Source organism: Bombina bombina, chromosome 6, assembly GCF_027579735.1.
Source record: "Bombina bombina isolate aBomBom1 chromosome 6, aBomBom1.pri, whole genome shotgun sequence".
NCBI lineage: Eukaryota > Metazoa > Chordata > Amphibia > Anura > Bombinatoridae > Bombina > Bombina bombina.
The window spans coordinates 595,945,244-595,968,381 of NC_069504.1; the positions used below are offsets into that span (position 1 = coordinate 595,945,244).

Consider the following 23,138-nt stretch of genomic DNA (forward strand, 5'->3'; position numbering starts at 1 on the left):
GCTGGTAGCCAGGATCAAACAGGAGAGGGCCTCTGTGATCTTGATAGCTCCTGCGTGGCCACGCAGGACTTGGTATGCAGACCTGGTGAATATGTCATCGGTTCCACCATGGAAGCTACCTTTGAGACAGGACCTTCTTGTTCAGGGTCCATTCGAACATCCAAATCTGGTCTCCCTCCAGCTGACGGCTTGGAGATTGAACGCTTGATTCTATCAAAGCGTGGGTTTTCAGATTCTGTGATAGATACTCTGTTGGTGTGAATCCAAAGGATTCCCATGGAATAAGATAAAAATTCCTAAGATTCTCTCCTTTCTACAAGAAGGTTTGGAGAAAGGATTATCTGCAAGTTCTCTAAAGGGACAGATCTCTGCTTTATCTGTCTTACTACACAAAAGACTGGCATTTGTGCCAGATGTTCAAGCATTTGTTCAGGCTCTGGTTAGGATCAAGCCTGTTTACAGACCTTTGACTCCTCCCTGGAGTCTAAATCTAGTTCTTTCAGTTCTTCAAGGGGTTCCGTTTGAACCTTTACATTCCATAGATATTAAGTTACTATCTTGGAAAGTTTTGTTTTTGGTTGCTATTTCTTCTGCTAGAAGAGTTTCAGAGTTATCTGCTCTGCAGTGTTCTCCGTCCTATCTGGTGTTCCATGCAGATAAGGTGGTTTTGCGTACTAATGTAATGTCCCTTTAAGACATTCCACTTCCACCTTTTCACCTGCCTATAAAACCTCACTTCCTGAGATCTACTTTGCTTGATTATTGTGTTTGTTCTGATTGGAATACTTCACAGAAATCAAGTCACTCCTGCTATCATCTCAAACTGAGTGATATTGAACTTTTGCTTATTTGAATTTAACCCTCAAAAAGGAACTTTCTAACTAATTGCTGCTTTCTACTAAAGACACTTAATCTGCACAGCCATCTGAATCCATTTCATAGATTGCCTGTCAGTCTCTCTCCTAAAGTGCAGCTCCACCACAGTATTACAGAGGATTTTCTCACATCTCCAGCTGCAGCTGATTCATTCACCTGCTTCGCTAGGACTTCAACTCACCTTCCTTCCGGAAGCTACAGAACAATCTCTCAGCCTGACCAGTACTGCAACTAGCCACTCAGCTCTCAGGAAGAACTCCAGTCTCACTCCGCCATTACAGCGTTCCATGCTGCAAGGGAAAGCCAAGCACAGGCTACCGCAAGTATAACTCTGCTAATCAGATTCTCTCAAGTTGTTTCTAGTTCATATTATCAACCGTACTTACTCAGTCTTTATATTAACAATTGATCTTATGCTAAAGAACTCTATTTTTGATCTAGCTATCCATATTTGCCTCTGTGAATTTATCAGACTTGCACACTTGTTTGTCTGAATAGAATCATATTTGTCTAGCAGCATTTCCTGTGAGTTCACTCTTAGCAAAACGCTTGAAGCATATTGCCAGGTTATAATTTGTATCTCTTGGCGTTTGCAACTAGCAACACACTACAATTCTAAAAGATACAATTTATCTTACAACTAAGCCTGGTTTTTCTTCCAAAGGTTGTTTCTAACAAGAATATTAACCAGGAGATAGTTGTACCTTCTTTATGTCCGAATCCAGTTTCAAAGAAGGAACGTCTGTTACACAATTTGGACGTAGTCCGTGCTCTAAAATTCTATTTAGAGGCTACAAAAGATTTCAGACAAACATCTTCTTTGTTTGTTGTCTATTCTGGTAAAAAGAGAGGTCAAAAAGCGACTTCTACCTCTCTTTCCTTTTGGCTTAAAAGCATCATCCGATTGGCTTATGAGACTGCCGGACGGCAGCCTCCTGAAAGAATCACAGCTCACTCCACTAGGGCTGTGGCTTCCACATGGGCCTTCAAGAACGAGGCTTCTGTTGACCAGATATGTAAGGCAGCGACTTGGTCTTCACTGCACACTTTTGCCAAATTTTACAAATTTGATACTTTTGCTTCTTCGGAGGCTATTTTTGGGAGAAAGGTTTTGCAAGCCGTGGTGCCTTCCGTTTAGGTAACCTGATTTGCTCCCTCCCTTCATCCGTGTCCTAAAGCTTTGGTATTGGTTCCCACAAGTAAGGATGACGCCGTGGACCGGACACACCAATGTTGGAGAAAACAGAATTTATGCTTACCTGATAAATTACTTTCTCCAACGGTGTGTCCGGTCCACGGCCCGCCCTGGTTTTTTAATCAGGTCTGATGAATTATTTTCTCTAACTACAGTCACCACGGTACCATATGGTTTCTCCTATATAATTCCTCCTGTCCGTCGGTCGAATGACTGGGGTGGGCGGAGCCTAGGAGGGACTATATGGCCAGCTTTGCTGGGACTCTTTGCCATTTCTTGTTGGGGAAGAGATATTCCCACAAGTAAGGATGACGCCGTGGACCGGACACACCGTTGGAGAAAGTAATTTATCAGGTAAGCATAAATTCTGTTTTTGCCCGCCTTCACTTACGGCCTCTCCAACTATCTATACTCAAACAATGGACAAATAATTATCTAAAATTGGACCATCATATTGTTCTGGATTCCTTTGTCAGACAATCTCTTTCTTGGTAGATGGAAAGTCCTTTCTTTGACCCTAGGGGCATCCTTCCTTCAGCCTTCATGTGCTATTGTGACTACAGATGCCAGCCTTTTGGGTTGGTACTCTGCCCAGGAGTCTAGAAGGGTGCAATGATTTTGATCTCCTCTGGAGGCGTGGTTACCAATTAACATCTTGGAACTCCGGGCGATTCTTCGAGTTCTTCAGTTCTGACCCATTTTCAAGAAGAAGTACATCCGCTTTCAGTCGGACATTGTCACGGAAGTGGCATTCATAAATTATTATGGGAGAACCCATAGTGTTCTAGTGATGCTGGAAGTGTTCCAGATAGTATCCTGGGCAGAGAAGAACCAATGCTCTCTGTCTGTGGTTCACATTCCAGGAGTAAAGAACTGGGAAGCTGATTATCTCAGATGTTGATCTATCCATCCAGGCGAGTAGTCTCTCAATCGAGAGATTTTCGATCAGTTACTTGCCAAATGGGGCTGGATATAGGTCTGATGGCTAATCATTTGAATCACAAACTTTCTGTTAATTGTGCAACATCCAGAGATCCAAAAGCTCAAATGGTAGACATCTTAGTGCATCCATGAAACTTTAGTCTAGCCTATCTGATCCCTCCATTTGTTCTTCTTCCAAGAGTCATTGCTCAAATCAAACAAGAGTCTGATAGTTCCAGCTTGGCCCTGCAGAACATGGTATGCAAATCTGGTTCAAATGTCCTTTTTCCGTCCATGGCTTCTTCCTCAGAGACAAGATCAGTTGTCTCAAGGGCCTCTCTTCCGTCTGGATCTTAAATCTCTAAGTTTAACGGCATGGAAGTTAAACGCCTAATCTTGAAACACAGAGGCCTGTTATTGATACTCTGTTGCAAGCCAGGGAACCTGTTACCCCAAAAATCACAAAACCTGAAGGGTGTATTTCAATTGGTGCCCTTCCAGAGGTTTTTCCTGGCATTCCTTTAGGATCCCTAGAATCCTTCAGCTTTTACAATATGGTCTAGACAAGGGGTTGTCTGCTAGCTTCTTAAAAGTCCAAATTTCTGCTTTATCTGTTCTCATTTTTTAATTTATAGAACAATATATATGGTTATATACCCCCTTCAAATATAATGAAATGACTAGTAACATGTGATCCCCATATAGTAAGCAAGGGCCTCTCATGGCCCTCTAAAATGCTATCTTTAACCAGAGGGTTTTTTCAGGGGGGGAAAAGGAAAGAAATAGAGTTTTCAAAGGATGCATGTTCATATGCTTACCTTGTAAGCAGTATCGGGGGGGGGGGGGAGATAGAGACTGGAATATAGTGTACAAAACAGGGAAATTGGAGTAGGTTGCATTGTGAATAAAGTCTAGACACATTACAGTTTTGAATAATATAATAGCTAATGACTGTACTCGTAGCTAAAATCAAAGGGATATATTCCTTGAGAATATCTATTAAATGTAGGCAAGGTTGAAACAAAAATAGGATTATCAGCCCCTCAATCATATTATTAGGAAGTGGTCTGTTAACTATTACCTTTCTTAATTTAGTTAAGGAGATCTTAAATTGGTGTATGTCTGTTGGTAGGGAATAATAACATAAAATACCAATATTATTATAAGTGGGCATAACTAACTGTAACAGAAAACGCTTAGTATCTGTAGAGGGCATGAGCTATGGATGTTACATATAATCTCAAACATAAAAGAGTCTTAATATTCATCCATATATACGAAACATTTCAGCTTACACGATCATTAGTATCTCAGCTATGCTCTCACCTTGATATATAAGAAGGCAATCAACCCACTCTCAATAAAGCAACTTGTGGCTCAGTCCCTAGTGTTTGAGTATTGCTCAGAATTTTAAATTACTCTAAGGGGAAAGTTATTCACATTTGGAGCACTAAGGGATGTCAGCAATAAAAACACGTGAATTTCAGGTCAGTCCAAGACGCAAACTCTTATAAAGGGGTTCTACTACGCTTAAAACTAGTGTGTTGTTCCCATTTAAAATTTAGGACGAATAATATTCCCACAGTACCATAAGAGATATTAGAGCCTCAGCACTGGAGTTGTCTGCATTGCATTTATGCAATGAAAACTATTCGTTAATTCTGATAAATCCTTGCAGTTACTCGATACTGACCAGCTTACCCTTAACTTAATGTTTACTGTATCGTGCTGCCTCGGCTGCTGACAGCTCAATAGAATATTAACCCCTTGAGTGCTAATGACGGCTCTGAGCCGTCACAGAGTTTCCCACTCTGGTGCTAATGACGGCTCAGAGCCGTCACTAGCACTCTCCCATCTTGAGGGAGATCTGGGGGCTTTCACCCGCTCCTACCTCGGCGATCGTGCCTGTAGAGTGACAGGCATCGCCGGGGCTTCCTGTTTTGCGTGGTGACGTCACGCGCAATAATGTGATGACGTCACCGCGCAACTTTATTTATACTTAACAATGTTAAGTATAGGAGCAGGGGGCATGCTGCTTAGAAGCCTGTATCTCAGGCATCTAAGCAGCTACCAATCTCCTAACCTTTCCAACAGTGTAAGTCTTGAGGGTCTGAAAAAAAAGTTAAAAAATAAAAGTATTCAAAAAATAAAAAAATAAAAAAAAAATCTTAAAAAAATCTTAGCACCCAGGTGGGAAAGTGCTTAGCACTCAAAGGGTTAACAACTATAGAGAGGTAAGCGTTTGTGATTAAAACTATTTCTTAAAAAAGGTTATATCAATGTGCGCCACTCCCACCTTTAATGATTTAGTGAAAAAATGTATAAATATTACTCTTATGGAAAAGCATCATCCGATTGGCTTATGAGACTGCCGGACGGCAGCCTCCTGAAAGAATCACAGCTCACTCCACTAGGGCTGTGGCTTCCACATGGGCCTTCAAGAACGAGGCTTCTGTTGACCAGATATGTAAGGCAGCGACTTGGTCTTCACTGCACACTTTTGCCAAATTTTACAAATTTGATACTTTTGCTTCTTCGGAGGCTATTTTTGGGAGAAAGGTTTTGCAAGCCGTGGTGCCTTCCGTTTAGGTAACCTGATTTGCTCCCTCCCTTCATCCGTGTCCTAAAGCTTTGGTATTGGTTCCCACAAGTAAGGATGACGCCGTGGACCGGACACACCAATGTTGGAGAAAACAGAATTTATGCTTATCTGATAAATTACTTTCTCCAACGGTGTGTCCGGTCCACGGCCCGCCCTGGTTTTTTAATCAGGTCTGATGAATTATTTTCTCTAACTACAGTCACCACGGTACCATATGGTTTCTCCTATATATTTCCTCCTGTCCGTCGGTCGAATGACTGGGGTGGGCGGAGCCTAGGAGGGACTATATGGCCAGCTTTGCTGGGACTCTTTGCCATTTCCTGTTGGGGAAGAGATATTCCCACAAGTAAGGATGACGCCGTGGACCGGACACACCGTTGGAGAAAGTAATTTATCAGGTAAGCATAAATTCTGTTTTTGCCCGCCTTCACTTACGGCCTCTCCAACTATCTATACTCAAACAATGGACAAATAATTATCTGAAATTGGACCATCATATTGTTCTGGATTCCTTTGTCAGACAATCTCTTTCTTGGTAGATGGAAAGTCCTTTCTTTGACCCTAGGGGCATCCTTCCTTCAGCCTTCATGTGCTATTGTGACTACAGATGCCAGCCTTTTGGGTTGGTACTCTGCCCAGGAGTCTAGAAGGGTGCAATGATTTTGATCTCCTCTGGAGGCGTGGTTACCAATTAACATCTTGGAACTCCGGGCGATTCTTCGAGTTCTTCAGTTCTGACCCATTTTCAAGAAGAAGTACATCCGCTTTCAGTCGGACATTGTCACGGAAGTGGCATTCATAAATTATTATGGGAGAACCCATAGTGTTCTAGTGATGCTGGAAGTGTTCCAGATAGTATCCTGGGCAGAGAAGAACCAATGCTCTCTGTCTGTGGTTCACATTCCAGGAGTAAAGAACTGGGAAGCTGATTATCTCAGATGTTGATCTATCCATCCAGGCGAGTAGTCTCTCAATCGAGAGATTTTCGATCAGTTACTTGCCAAATGGGGCTGGATATAGGTCTGATGGCTAATCATTTGAATCACAAACTTTCTGTTAATTGTGCAACATCCAGAGATCCAAAAGCTCAAATGGTAGACATCTTAGTGCATCCATGAAACTTTAGTCTAGCCTATCTGATCCCTCCATTTGTTCTTCTTCCAAGAGTCATTGCTCAAATCAAACAAGAGTCTGATAGTTCCAGCTTGGCCCTGCAGAACATGGTATGCAAATCTGGTTCAAATGTCCTTTTTCCGTCCATGGCTTCTTCCTCAGAGACAAGATCAGTTGTCTCAAGGGCCTCTCTTCCGTCTGGATCTTAAATCTCTAAGTTTAACGGCATGGAAGTTAAACGCCTAATCTTGAAACACAGAGGCCTGTTATTGATACTCTGTTGCAAGCCAGGGAACCTGTTACCCCAAAAATCACAAAACCTGAAGGGTGTATTTCAATTGGTGCCCTTCCAGAGGTTTTTCCTGGCATTCCTTTAGGATCCCTAGAATCCTTCAGCTTTTACAATATGGTCTAGACAAGGGGTTGTCTGCTAGCTTCTTAAAAGTCCAAATTTCTGCTTTATCTGTTCTCATTTTTTAATTTATAGAACAATATATATGGTTATATACCCCCTTCAAATATAATGAAATGACTAGTAACATGTGATCCCCATATAGTAAGCAAGGGCCTCTCATGGCCCTCTAAAATGCTATCTTTAACCAGAGGGTTTTTTCAGGGGGGAAAAGGGAAAGAAATAGAGTTTTCAAAGGATGCATGTTCATATGCTTACCTTGTAAGCAGTATCGGGGGGGGGGGGGGGAGATAGAGACTGGAATATAGTGTACAAAACAGGGAAATTGGAGTAGGTTGCATTGTGAATAAAGTCTAGACACATTACAGTTTTGAATAATATAATAGCTAATGACTGTACTCGTAGCTAAAATCAAAGGGATATATTCCTTGAGAATATCTATTAAATGTAGGCAAGGTTGAAACAAAAATAGGATTATCAGCCCCTCAATCATATTATTAGGAAGTGGTCTGTTAACTATTACCTTTCTTAATTTAGTTAAGGAGATCTTAAATTGGTGTATGTCTGTTGGTAGGGAATAATAACATAAAATACCAATATTATTATAAGTGGGCATAACTAACCGTAACAGAAAACGCTTAGTATCTGTAGAGGGCATGAGCTATGGATGTTACATATAATCTCAAACATAAAAGAGTCTTAATATTCATCCATATATACGAAACATTTCAGCTTACACGATCATTAGTATCTCAGCTATGCTCTCACCTTGATATATAAGAAGGCAATCAACCCGCTCTCAATAAAGCAACTTGTGGCTCAGTCCCTAGTGTTTGAGTATTGCTCAGAATTTTAAATTACTCTAAGGGGAAAGTTATTCACATTTGGAGCACTAAGGGATGTCAGCAATAAAAACACGTGAATTTCAGGTCAGTCCAAGACGCAAACTCTTATAAAGGGGTTCTACTACGCTTAAAACTAGTGTGTTGTTCCCATTTAAAATTTAGGACGAATAATATTCCCACAGTACCATAAGAGATATTAGAGCCTCAGCACTGGAGTTGTCTGCATTGCATTTATGCAATGAAAACTATTCGTTAATTCTGATAAATCCTTGCAGTTACTCGATACTGACCAGCTTACCCTTAACTTAATGTTTACTGTATCGTGCTGCCTCGGCTGCTGACAGCTCAATAGAATATTAACCCCTTGAGTGCTAATGACGGCTCTGAGCCGTCACAGAGTTTCCCACTCTGGTGCTAATGACGGCTCAGAGCCGTCACTAGCACTCTCCCATCTTGAGGGAGATCTGGGGGCTTTCACCCGCTCCTACCTCGGCGATCGTGCCTGTAGAGTGACAGGCATCGCCGGGGCTTCCTGTTTTGCGTGGTGACGTCACGCGCAATAATGTGATGACGTCACCGCGCAACTTTATTTATACTTAACAATGTTAAGTATAGGAGCAGGGGGCATGCTGCTTAGAAGCCTGTATCTCAGGCATCTAAGCAGCTACCAATCTCCTAACCTTTCCAACAGTGTAAGTCTTGAGGGTCTGAAAAAAAAGTTAAAAAATAAAAAAATCTTAAAAAAATCTTAGCACCCAGGTGGGAAAGTGCTTAGCACTCAAAGGGTTAACAACTATAGAGAGGTAAGCGTTTGTGATTAAAACTATTTCTTAAAAAAGGTTATATCAATGTGCGCCACTCCCACCTTTAATGATTTAGTGAAAAAATGTATAAATATTACTCTTATGGAAAAGGAGCCTTCTTTAAATATCAATGAAATAACTTTGAAATATAATATATGATATATATATACTAAACAATGAACAGTGCCTACTATGTTGCCAAAGTTTAAGAAATCGACAAATATATGACAAGGTTGTTTTAGGGATGTAGGTAGCAGCCCTCACTTATATGATGTATGACTATAAAAGAAGTATACACCCATCCAGCTATGATTTGTTCATGTAGACAGGCAAACATGCATAGTAGGCTAGAGCAAAAACATTAGGGGACAGTAGTATCCTTGGAAATATAGTCTTGTGTTAGCTTTAAATTCTGGTACAAATCCATCATAATATCTAGCACTAAACATTTTAGAAAAAAAGCAGCTTCAGTAATCTGAGGTATGATACCTCAGGCAAAAGAGGCATGATACCTCAAGTAAGATCTCAACCGATCCCTGATCTATTGCATTCAGAGGCATTGTCTCTCAGTTGCAGTATGTGTATTGTGGATTTAGGATTAGCAGTGTTGTTCAGGAAGTCGTATTCAGGATAGTGGACGTTTAGGGCGATGGTGTCCTGTCTAGAAAACATATAGGGACTTCTCTTAGCTTGCCATGACCTAAAACCGCCATTCCAATCTCTTAATTTCCTATGCTGGGATATCATATTACCCTGTATTGTGTCCATAAGAATGGAGCCAGCGGGTTCCCTGTCAGGGGTTGCCTCTCTCATAAAGCTCATCTATTTGACTGTTATGGATGAGGCACATTGTCAGTTCTCTAAAGGACTCCTCTGTGTCCGTCTTCTGCAGCAAGCGCTGATCCTTTCTCTCATGCGGTTGAGGACTCCCCAAGATATCCCCTCTGTCCTGCAGATGTAGATCCCACCTCGCACTACAGATAGCATCAGAATCATCCACCTCCATGGTCCTATCTGCTATTGTAAGTAGGGGCTGGGCTCTTTCCTTCCTTTCTGCCAACATGGCCAAGGACTCAGACTTCTCATAGCCGTTGTTGATACTCTGCCATGCATTCACTTTGCTTGTCTCAAGATGTGGCAGCTCCACAGAAAAAATGTGCTCCATTTTTCTAACAGCACTATTTCACAACGCTTCATCGTTAAGGAGATATGTAGCTGAGTAACTTTGATTATGTCCGGGTCCATGGTTGTAGTATTAGGCAAGGGTCGATTATAGACTAGGCCGCAACTGTCCTCCCATAAGATGGCCTCTCCACGGTTATCGCAGTGCAGATCGCCACAGAACTTTTCAGGTTTTCTTGTCACTCTCCTTCATCTCATGGTATCTTCCGACATTCTAAGCTGGGCAGATTATGCTCTTAGTGTTAGCCAAAATTGTGTGTGAAGCTGCAGCACTTGCAGTATGTCTCTGTGTTTAAAGGTCAAAGATAAAGTCTATAGTGGCCACAAGTCACCAACCTCCCTTATGAAGCTTAAAGTGTCCTGATAATAGGCAATGAGGAACGGTGTACCCATACAAGTGAAAAAACACAGCCTCTGTCAAACAGTGTGTAGCTATAGACTTATGGTGGAAGCGTGCTAATGCCGGTCCTAGGGGTGTTGCTTCCTGAAATTTTGGAAACCAATATGCAATGTCAATCCGACAAGCAAATCTCTCCTCTCTTTCAGCAAAAACTCTTTCTACAACCATAGACCAGCGTTTCCCTTCTTCCAGCTCAGTTTGCAGACTCTGGGGCGGGGCTTGACCTTTTTGGAAGCTCTCCAGAGTTGACCATGTTCCGTGGATCGTCTAATCAGACGTCAAGATCCGTGCTCACTGGCAAATCCATGGCAATGAGAAACAAACGTGATACAGGAGCACCGTTGATCAAAAAGTTATTTATTCCACAAACTTGGATGCACATTAAAAGTTGTAACAAAAACAACAACGGTGGAGGGATGCAGGAGCACTGGTGGGTCACTCCTCTACCTGCTGACGCGTTTTGGCATTTGTGCCGTAATCGTAGCATAAGTATCACCTGTGGATATGCCTCTTTATACCTAAAACAGCCCTTCTTTCTCCAACATTGGTGTGTCCGGTCCACGGCGTCATCCTTACTTGTGGGATATTCTCTTCCCCAACAGGAAATGGCAAAGAGTCCCAGCAAAGCTGGTCACATGATCCCTCCTAGGCTCCGCCCACCCCAGTCATTCTCTTTGCCGTTGCACAGGCAACATCTCCACGGAGATGGTTAAGAGTTTTTTGTAGTTTTATTCTTCTATCAAGTGTTTGTTATTTTAAAATAGTGCTGGTATGTACTATTTACTCTGAAACAGAAAAGGATGAAGATTTCTGTTTGTAAGAGGAAGATGATTTTTAGCAGACAGTAACTAAAATCGATTGCTGTTTCCACACAGGACTGTTGAGATGAAGTAACTTCAGTTGGGGGAAACAGTTAGCAGTCTTTTCTGCTTAAGGTATGACTAGCCATATTTCTAACAAGACCATGTAATGCTGGAAGGCTGTCATTTCCCCTCATGGGGACCGGTAAGCCATTTTCTTAGTTAAACATAAAAGAATAAAGGGCTTCAAAAAGGGCTTAAAAACTGGTAGACATTTTTCTGGGCTAAAACAATTGCTTTACTAGGCATATTATGCAGATTCTAACTAATTATTGGTATTATAATATTGGGGAACATTTAGAAAAACGGCAGGCACTGTGTTGGACACCTTTTTCAGATGGGGGCCTTTCTAGTTATAGACAGAGCCTCATTCTGGGACTGTATAGGGGTTAAATGTAAAAAAGGCTCCGGTTCCGTTAATTTAAGGGTTAAAGCTCTGAAATTTGGTGTGCAATACTTTTAATGCTTTAAGACACTGTGGTGAAATTTTGGTGAATTTTGAACAATTCCTTCATACTTTTTCACATATTCAGTAATAAAGTGTTTTCAGTTTGAAATTTAAAGTGACAGTAACGGTTTTATTTTAAAACGTTTTTTGTGCTTTGTTGACAAGTTTAAGCCTGTTTAACATGTCTGTACCATCAGATAAGCTATGTTCTATATGTATGAAAGCCAATGTGTCTCCCCATTTAAATTTATGTGATAATTGTGCCATAGTGTCCAAACAAAGTAAGGACAGTAATGCCACAGATAATGATATTGCCCAAGATGATTCCTCAAATGAGGGGAGTAAACATGATACTACATCATCCCCTACTGTGTCTACACCAGTTATGCCCACACAGGAGGCCCCTAGTACATCTAGTGCGCCAATACTTATTACCATGCAACTATTAACGGCTGTAATGGATAACTCCATAGCAAATCTTTTATCCAAAATGCCTACTTATCAGAGAAAGCGCGATTGCTCTGTTTTAAACACTGAAGAGCAAGAGGACGCTGATGATAACTGTTCTGACATACCCTCACACCAATCTCAAGGGGCCATGGTGGAGGTTTTGTCTGATGGAGAAATTTCAGATTCGGGAAAAATTTCTCATCAAGCTGAACCTGATGTTGTGACATTTAAATTTAAATTAGAACATCTCCGCGCACTGCTTAAGGAGGTGTTATCTACTCTGGATGATTGTGACAATTTGGTCATTCCAGAGAAATTATGTAAGATGGACAAGTTCCTAGAGGTTCCGGTGCTCCCCGACGCTTTTCCTATACCCAAGCGGGTGGCGGACATAGTAAATAAAGAGTGGGAAAGGCCCGGCATACCTTTTGTTCCCCCCCCCCCCTATATTTAAGAAATTATTTCCTATAGTCGACCCCAGAAAGGACTTATGGCAGACAGTCCCCAAGGTCGAGGGGGCGGTTTCTACTCTAAACAAACGCACTACTATTCCTATCGAAGATAGTTGTGCTTTCAAAGATCCTATGGATAAGAAATTAGAGGGTTTGCTTAAAAAGATTTTTGTACAGCAAGGTTACCTTCTACAACCAATTTCATGCATTGTTCCTGTCACTACGGCAGCGTGTTTCTGGTTCGAGGAACTAGAAAAATCGCTCAGTAAAGAATCTTCGTATGAGGAGGTTATGGACAGAGTTCAAGCACTTAAATTGGCTAACTCTTTTGTTTTAGATGCCGCTTTGGAATTAGCTAGATTAGCGGCGAAAAATTCAGGGTTTGCTGTCGTGGCGCGCAGAGTGCTTTGGCTAAAGTCTTGGTCAGCGGATGTATCTTCCAAGACAAAATTGCTTAACATTCCTTTCAAAGGTAAAACATTATTTGGACCTGATTTGAAAGAGATTATTTCAGACATCACTGGGGGAAAGGGCCACGCCCTCCCACAGGATAGGTCTTTTAAGGCTAATAATAAGCCTAATTTTCGTCCCTTTCGCAGAAACGGACCAGTCTCTAATTCTGTATCCTCTAAGCAAGAGGGTAATACTTCACAACCCAAACCAGCCTGGAAACCAATGCAAGGCTGGAACAAGGGTAAGCAGGTCAAGAAGCCTACAACTGCTACCAAAACAGCATGAAGGGATAGCCCCCGATCCAGGACCGGATCTAGTGGGGGGCAGACTTTCTCTCTTTGCTCAGGCTTGGGCAAGAGATGTTCAGGATCCTTGGGCGCTAGAAATAGTTTCTCAAGGTTATCTCCTAGAATTCAAGGAACTACCCCCAAGGGGAAGGTTCCACAGGTCTCAATTATCTTCAAACCAAATAAAGAGACAGGCATTCTTACATTGTGTAGAAGACCTGTTAAAGATGGGAGTGATACATCCAGTTCCAATAAGAGAACAAGGAATGGGATTTTATTCCAATCTGTTCATAGTTCCCAAAAAAGAGGGAACATTCAGACCAATTTTGGATCTAAAGATCCTAAACAAATTTCTCAGGGTACCATCGTTCAAAATGGAAACTATTCGAACGATCCTACCTACTATCCAGGAAAATCAATTTATGACTACCGTGGATTTAAAGGATGCGTACCTACATATTCCTATCCACAAGGAACATCATCAGTTCCTAAGGTTCGCTTTTCTGGACAAGCATTACCAGTTTATGGCACTTCCATTTGGATTAGCCACTGCTCCAAGGATTTTCACAAAGGTACTAGGGTCCCTTCTAGCGGTTCTAAGACCAAGGGGCATTGCAGTAGTACCTTACTTGGACGACATCCTGATTCAAGCGTCGTCCCTGTCAAAAGCAAAGGCTCATCGTCCTAGCCTTTCTCAGATCTCACGGATGGAAGGTGAACAAAGAAAAAAGTTCTCTGTCCCCGTCAACAAGAGTTCCCTTCTTGGGAACAATAATAGATTCCTTAGAAATGAGGATTTTTCTGACAGAGGTCAGAAAATCAAAACTTCTAAGCTCTTGTCAAGTACTTCATTCTGTTCCTCGTCCTTCCATAGCGCAGTGCATGGAAGTAATAGGATTGATGGTTGCAACAATGGACATAGTTCCTTTTGCACGAATTCATCTAAGACCATTACAACTGTGCATGCTCAGACAGTGGAATGGGGATTATACAGACTTGTCTCCGACGATTCAAGTAGATCAAAAGACCAGAGATTCACTCCGTTGGTGGCTGACCCTGGACAATCTGTCACAGGGAATGAGCTTCCGCAGACCAGAGTGGGTCATTGTCACGACCGACGCCAGCCTAGTGGGCTGGGGCGCGGTCTGGGAATCCCTGAAAGCTCAGGGTCTATGGTCTCGGGAAGAGTCTCTTCTCCCGATAAACATTCTGGAACTGAGAGCGATATTCAATGCTCTCAGAGCTTGGCCTCAACTAGCAAAGGCCAAATTCATAAGGTTTCAGTCAGACAACATGACGACCGTTGCATATATCAATCATCAGGGGGGAACAAGGACTTCCCTGGCGATGAAAGAAGTGACCAAGATAATTCAATGGGCGGAGGATCACTCCTGCCACTTGTCTGCGATCCACATCCCAGGAGTGGAAAATTGGGAAGCGGATTTTCTGAGTCGTCAGACATTCCATCCGGGGGAGTGGGAACTCCATCCGGAAATCTTTGCCCAAATAACTCAATTATGGGGCATTCCAGACATGGATCTGATGGCGTCTCGTCAGAACTTCAAGGTTCCTTGCTACGGGTCCAGATCCAGGGATCCCAAGGCGACCCTAGTAGATGCACTAGTAGCACCTTGGACCTTCAACCTAGCTTATGTATTCCCACCGTTTCCTCTCATCCCCAGGCTGGTAGCCAGGATCAATCAAGAGAGGGCCTCGGTGATCTTGATAGCTCCTGCGTAGCCACGCAGGACTTGGTATGCAGACCTGGTGAATATGTCATCGGCTCCACCATGGAAGCTACCTTTGAGACAGGACCTTCTTGTTCAGGGTCCATTCGAACATCCGAATCTGGTTTCCCTCCAACTGACGGCTTGGAGTTTGAACGCTTGATTTTATCAAAGCGTGGGTTTTCAGATTCTGTAATAGATACTCTGATTCAGGCTAGAAAGCCTGTAACTAGAAAAATTTACCATAAAATATGGAAAAAATATATCTGTTGGTGTGAATCTAAAGGATTCACATGGAACAAGATAAAAATTCCTAAGATTCTATCCTTTCTACAAGAAGGTTTGGAGAAAGGATTATCTGCAAGTTCTCTGAAGGGACAGATCTCTGCTTTATCTGTTTTACTTCACAAAAGACTGGCAGCTGTGCCAGATGTTCAAGCATTTGTTCAGGCTCTGGTTAGGATCAAGCCTGTTTACAGACCTTTGACCTGGAGTCTAAATCTAGTTCTTTCAGTTCTTCAAGGGGTTCCGTTTGAACCCTTACATTCCGTAGATATTAAGTTATTATCTTGGAAAGTTTTGTTTTTGGTTGCAATTTCTTCTGCTAGAAGAGTTTCAGAGTTATCTGCTCTGCAGTGTTCTCCGCCCTATCTGGTGTTCCATGCAGATAAGGTGGTTTTGCGTACTAAGCCTGGTTTTCTTCCGAAAGTTGTTTCCAACAAAAATATTAACCAGGAGATAGTTGTACCTTCTTTGTGTCCGAATCCAGTTTCAAAGAAGGAACGTTTGTTACACAATTTGGACGTAGTCCGTGCTCTAAAATTCTATTTAGAGGCTACTAAAGATTTCAGACAAACATCTTCCTTGTTTGTTGTTTATTCTGGTAAAAGGAGAGGTCAAAAAGCGACTTCTACCTCTCTTTCCTTTTGGCTTAAAAGCATTATCCGATTGGCTTATGAGACTGCCGGACGGCAGCCTCCCGAAAGAATCACAGCTCACTCCACTAGGGCTGTGGCTTCCACATGGGCCTTCAAGAACGAGGCTTCTGTTGACCAGATATGTAAGGCAGCGACTTGGTCTTCACTGCACACTTTTGCCAAATTTTACAAATTTGATACTTTTGCTTCTTCGGAGGCTATTTTTGGGAGAAAGGTTTTGCAAGCCGTGGTGCCTTCCATTTAGGTGACCTGATTTGCTCCCTCCCTTCATCCGTGTCCTAAAGCTTTGGTATTGGTTCCCACAAGTAAGGATGACGCCGTGGACCGGACACACCAATGTTGGAGAAAACAGAATTTATGCTTACCTGATAAATTACTTTCTCCAACGGTGTGTCCGGTCCACGGCCCGCCCTGGTTTTTTAATCAGGTCTGATGAATTATTTTCTCTAACTACAGTCACCACGGTATCATATGGTTTCTCCTATATATATTTCCTCCTGTCCATCGGTCGAATGACTGGGGTGGGCGGAGCCTAGGAGGGATCATGTGACCAGCTTTGCTGGGACTCTTTGCCATTTCCTGTTGGGGAAGAGAATATCCCACAAGTAAGGATGACGCCGTGGACAGGCATCGTCGGGGCTTCCTGTTTTGCGTGGTGACGTCACGCGCAATAATGTGATGACGTCACCGCGCAACTTTATTTATACTTAACAATGTTAAGTATAGGAGCAGGGGGCATGCTGCTTAGAAGCCTGTATCTCAGGCATCTAAGCAGCTACCAATCTCCTAACCTTTCCAACAGTGTAAGTCTTGAGGGTCTGAAAAAAAAGTTAAAAAATAAAAAAATCTTAAAAAAATCTTAGCACCCAGGTGGGAAAGTGCTTAGCACTCAAAGGGTTAACAACTATAGAGAGGTAAGCGTTAGTGATTAAAACTATTTCTTAAAAAAGGTTATATCAATGTGCGCCACTCCCACCTTTAATGATTTAGTGAAAAAATGTATAAATATTACTCTTATGGAAAAGGAGCCTTCTTTAAATATCAATGAAATAACTTTGAAATATGATATATGATATATATATACTAAACAATGAACAGTGCCTACTATGTTGCCAAAGTTTAAGAAATCGACAAATATATGACAAGGTTGTTTTAGGGATGTAGGTAGCAGCCCTCACTTATATGATGTATGACTATAAAAGAAGTATACACCCATCCAGCTATGATTTGTTCATGTAGACAGGCAAACATGCATAGTAGGCTAGAGCAAAAACATTAGGGGACAGTAGTATCCTTGGAAATATAGTCTTGTGTTAGCTTTAAATTCTGGTACAAATCCATCATAATATCTAGCACTAAACATTTTAGAAAAAAAGCAGCTTCAGTAATCTGAGGTATGATACCTCAGGCAAAAGAGGCATGATACCTCAAGTAAGATCTCAACCGATCCCTGATCTATTGCATTCAGAGGCATTGTCTCTCAGTTGCAGTATGTGTATTGTGGATTTAGGATTAGCAGTGTTGTTCAGGAAGTCGTATTCAGGATAGTGGACGTTTAGGGCGATGGTGTCCTGTCTAGAAAACATATAGGGACTTCTCTTAGCTTGCCATGACCTAAAACCGCCATTCCAATCTCTTAATTTCCTATGCTGGGATATCATATTACCCTGTATTGTGTCCATAAGAATGGAGCCAGCGGGTTCCCTGTCAGGGGTTGCCTCTCTCATAAAGCTCATCTATTTGACTGTTATGGATGAGGCACATTGTCAGTTCTCTAAAGGACTCCTCTGTGTCCGTCTTCTGCAGCAAGCGCTGATCCTTTCTCTCATGCGGTTGAGGACTCCCCAAGATATCCCCTCTGTCCTGCAGATGTAGATCCCACCTCGCACTACAGATAGCATCAGAATCATCCACCTCCATGGTCCTATCTGCTATTGTAAGTAGGGGCTGGGCTCTTTCCTTCCTTTCTGCCAACATGGCCAAGGACTCAGACTTCTCATAGCCGTTGTTGATACTCTGCCATGCATTCACTTTGCTTGTCTCAAGATGTGGCAGCTCCACAGAAAAAATGTGCTCCATTTTTCTAACAGCACTATTTCACAACGCTTCATCGTTAAGGAGATATGTAGCTGAGTAACTTTGATTATGTCCGGGTCCATGGTTGTAGTATTAGGCAAGGGTCGATTATAGACTAGGCCGCAACTGTCCTCCCATAAGATGGCCTCTCCACGGTTATCGCAGTGCAGATCGCCACAGAACTTTTCAGGTTTTCTTGTCACTCTCCTTCATCTCATGGTATCTTCCGACATTCTAAGCTGGGCAGATTATGCTCTTAGTGTTAGCCAAAATTGTGTGTGAAGCTGCAGCACTTGCAGTATGTCTCTGTGTTTAAAGGTCAAAGATAAAGTCTATAGTGGCCACAAGTCACCAACCTCCCTTATGAAGCTTAAAGTGTCCTGATAATAGGCAATGAGGAACGGTGTACCCATACAAGTGAAAAAACACAGCCTCTGTCAAACAGTGTGTAGCTATAGACTTATGGTGGAAGCGTGCTAATGCCGGTCCTAGGGGTGTTGCTTCCTGAAATTTTGGAAACCGATATGCAATGTCAATCCGACAAGCAAATCTCTCCTCTCTTTCAGCAAAAACTCTTTCTACAACCATAGACCAGCGTTTCCCTTCTTCCAGCTCAGTTTGCAGACTCTGGGGCGGGGCTTGACCTTTTTGGAAGCTCTCCAGACTTGACCATGTTCCGTGGATCGTCTAATCAGACGTCAAGATCCGTGCTCACTGGCAAATCCATGGCAATGAGAAACAAACGTGATACAGGAGCACCGTTGATCAAAAAGTTATTTATTCCACAAACTTGGATGCACATTAAAAGTTGTAACAAAAACAACAACGGTGGAGGGATGCAGGAGCACTGGTGGGTCACTCCTCTACCTGCTGACGCGTTTTGGCATTTGTGCCGTAATCGTAGCATAAGTATCACCTGTGGATATGCCTCTTTATACCTAAAACAGCCCTTCTTTCTCCAACATTGGTGTGTCCGGTCCACGGCGTCATCCTTACTTGTGGGATATTCTCTTCCCCAACAGGAAATGGCAAAGAGTCCCAGCAAAGCTGGTCACATGATCCCTCCTAGGCTCCGCCCACCCCAGTCATTCTCTTTGCCGTTGCACAGGCAACATCTCCACGGAGATGGTTAAGAGTTTTTTGTAGTTTTATTCTTCTATCAAGTGTTTGTTATTTTAAAATAGTGCTGGTATGTACTATTTACTCTGAAACAGAAAAGGATGAAGATTTCTGTTTGTAAGAGGAAGATGATTTTTAGCAGACAGTAACTAAAATCGATTGCTGTTTCCACACAGGACTGTTGAGATGAAGTAACTTCAGTTGGGGGAAACAGTTAGCAGTCTTTTCTGCTTAAGGTATGACTAGCCATATTTCTAACAAGACCATGTAATGCTGGAAGGCTGTCATTTCCCCTCATGGGGACCGGTAAGCCATTTTCTTAGTTAAACATAAAAGAATAAAGGGCTTCAAAAAGGGCTTAAAAACTGGTAGACATTTTTCTGGGCTAAAACAATTGCTTTACTAGGCATATTATGCAGATTCTAACTAATTATTGGTATTATAATATTGGGGAACATTTAGAAAAACGGCAGGCACTGTGTTGGACACCTTTTTCAGATGGGGGCCTTTCTAGTTATAGACAGAGCCTCATTCTGGGACTGTATAGGGGTTAAATGTAAAAAAGGCTCCGGTTCCGTTAATTTAAGGGTTAAAGCTCTGAAATTTGGTGTGCAATACTTTTAATGCTTTAAGACACTGTGGTGAAATTTTGGTGAATTTTGAACAATTCCTTCATACTTTTTCACATATTCAGTAATAAAGTGTTTTCAGTTTGAAATTTAAAGTGACAGTAACGGTTTTATTTTAAAACGTTTTTTGTGCTTTGTTGACAAGTTTAAGCCTGTTTAACATGTCTGTACCATCAGATAAGCTATGTTCTATATGTATGAAAGCCAATGTGTCTCCCCATTTAAATTTATGTGATAATTGTGCCATAGTGTCCAAACAAAGTAAGGACAGTAATGCCACAGATAATGATATTGCCCAAGATGATTCCTCAAATGAGGGGAGTAAACATGATACTACATCATCCCCTACTGTGTCTACACCAGTTATGCCAACACAGGAGGCCCCTAGTACATCTAGTGCGCCAATACTTATTACCATGCAACAATTAACGGCTGTAATGGATAACTCCATAGCAAATCTTTTATCCAAAATGCCTACTTATCAGAGAAAGCGCGATTGCTCTGTTTTAAACACTGAAGAGCAAGAGGACGCTGATGATAACTGTTCTGACATACCCTCACACCAATCTCAAGGGGCCATGGGGGAGGTTTTGTCTGATGGAGAAATTTCAGATTCAGGAAAAATTTCTCATCAAGCTGAACCTGATGTTGTGACATTTAAATTTAAATTAGAACATCTCCGCGCACTGCTTAAGGAGGTGTTATCTACTCTGGATGATTGTGACAATTTGGTCATTCCAGAGAAATTATGTAAGATGGACAAGTTCCTAGAGGTTCCGGTGCTCCCCGACGCTTTTCCTATACCCAAGCGGGTGGCGGACATAGTAAATAAAGAGTGGGAAAGGCCCGGCATACCTTTTGTTCCCCCCCCCCCCCCCTATATTTAAGAAATTATTTCCTATAGTCGACCCCAGAAAGGACTTATGGCAGACAGTCCCCAAGGTCGAGGGGGCGGTTTCTACTCTAAACAAACGCACTACTATTCCTATCGAAGATAGTTGTGCTTTCAAAGATCCTATGGATAAGAAATTAGAGGGTTTGCTTAAAAAGATTTTTGTACAGCAAGGTTACCTTCTACAACCAATTTCATGCATTGTTCCTGTCACTACAGCAGCGTGTTTCTGGTTCGAGGAACTAGAAAAATCGCTCAGTAAAGAATCTTCGTATGAGGAGGTTATGGACAGAGTTCTAGCACTTAAATTGGCTAACTCTTTTGTTTTAGATGCCGCTTTGGAATTAGCTAGATTAGCGGCGAAAAATTCAGGGTTTGCTGTCGTGGCACGCAGAGTGCTTTGGCTAAAGTCTTGGTCAGCGGATGTATCTTCCAAGACAAAATTGCTTAACATTCCTTTCAAAGGTAAAACATTATTTGGACCTGATTTGAAAGAGATTATTTCAGACATCACTGGGGGAAAGGGCCACGCCCTCCCACAGGATAGGTCTTTTAAGGCTAATAATAAGCCTAATTTTCGTCCCTTTCGCAGAAACGGACCAGTCTCTAATTCTGTATCCTCTAAGCAAGAGGGTAATACTTCACAACCCAAACCAGCCTGGAAACCAATGCAAGGCTGGAACAAGGGTAAGCAGGTCAAGAAGCCTACCACTGCTACCAAAACAGCATGAAGGGATAGCCCCCGATCCAGGACCGGATCTAGTGGGGGGCATACTTTCTCTCTTTGCTCAGGCTTGGGCAAGAGATGTTCAGGATCCTTGGGCGCTAGAAATAGTTTCTCAAGGTTATCTCCTAGAATTCAAGGAACTACCCCCAAGGGGAAGGTTCCACAGGTCTCAATTATCTTCAAACCAAATAAAGAGACAGGCATTCTTACATTGTGTAGAAGACCTGTTAAAGATGGGAGTGATACATCCAGTTCCAATAAGAGAACAAGGAATGGGATTTTATTCCAATCTGTTCATAGTTCCCAAAAAAGAGGGAACATTCAGACCAATTTTGGATCTAAAGATCCTAAACAAATTTCTCAGGGTACCATCGTTCAAAATGGAAACTATTCGAACGATCCTACCTACTATCCAGGAAAATCAATTTATGACTACCGTGGATTTAAAGGATGCGTACCTACATATTCCTATCCACAAGGAACATCATCAGTTCCTAAGGTTCGCTTTTCTGGACAAGCATTACCAGTTTATGGCACTTCCATTTGGATTAGCCACTGCTCCAAGGATTTTCACAAAGGTACTAGGGTCCCTTCTAGCGGTTCTAAGACCAAGGGGCATTGCAGTAGTACCTTACTTGGACGACATCCTGATTCAAGCGTCGTCCCTGTCAAAAGCAAAGGCTCATCGTCCTAGCCTTTCTCAGATCTCACGGATGGAAGGTGAACAAAGAAAAAAGTTCTCTGTCCCCGTCAACAAGAGTTCCCTTCTTGGGAACAATAATAGATTCCTTAGAAATGAGGATTTTTCTGACAGAGGTCAGAAAATCAAAACTTCTAAGCTCTTGTCAAGTACTTCATTCTGTTCCTCGTCCTTCCATAGCGCAGTGCATGGAAGTAATAGGATTGATGGTTGCAACAATGGACATAGTTCCTTTTGCACGAATTCATCTAAGACCATTACAACTGTGCATGCTCAGACAGTGGAATGGGGATTATACAGACTTGTCTCCGACGATTCAAGTAGATCAAAAGACCAGAGATTCACTCCGTTGGTGGCTGACCCTGGACAATCTGTCACAGGGAATGAGCTTCCGCAGACCAGAGTGGGTCATTGTCACGACCGACGCCAGCCTAGTGGGCTGGGGCGCGGTCTGGGAATCCCTGAAAGCTCAGGGTCTATGGTCTCGGGAAGAGTCTCTTCTCCCGATAAACATTCTGGAACTGAGAGCGATATTCAATGCTCTCAGAGCTTGGCCTCAACTAGCAAAGGCCAAATTCATAAGGTTTCAGTCAGACAACATGACGACCGTTGCATATATCAATCATCAGGGGGGAACAAGGACTTCCCTGGCGATGAAAGAAGTGACCAAGATAATTCAATGGGCGGAGGATCACTCCTGCCACTTGTCTGCGATCCACATCCCAGGAGTGGAAAATTGGGAAGCGGATTTTCTGAGTCGTCAGACATTCCATCCGGGGGAGTGGGAACTCCATCCGGAAATCTTTGCCCAAATAACTCAATTATGGGGCATTCCAGACATGGATCTGATGGCGTCTCGTCAGAACTTCAAGGTTCCTTGCTACGGGTCCAGATCCAGGGATCCCAAGGCGACCCTAGTAGATGCACTAGTAGCACCTTGGACCTTCAACCTAGCTTATGTATTCCCACCGTTTCCTCTCATCCCCAGGCTGGTAGCCAGGATCAATCAAGAGAGGGCCTCTGTGATCTTG

General features: G+C 42.4%; 1 protein-coding gene across 2 annotated transcripts in view; it reads left to right on the forward strand.

Annotated features, from left to right (window-relative positions):
• Positions 1-23,138, forward strand: part of LOC128663311 (uncharacterized protein HI_0077) — a 265,688-nt gene that overhangs the window by 90,611 nt on the left and 151,939 nt on the right. The gene's annotated exons all lie outside the window — the stretch shown is intronic.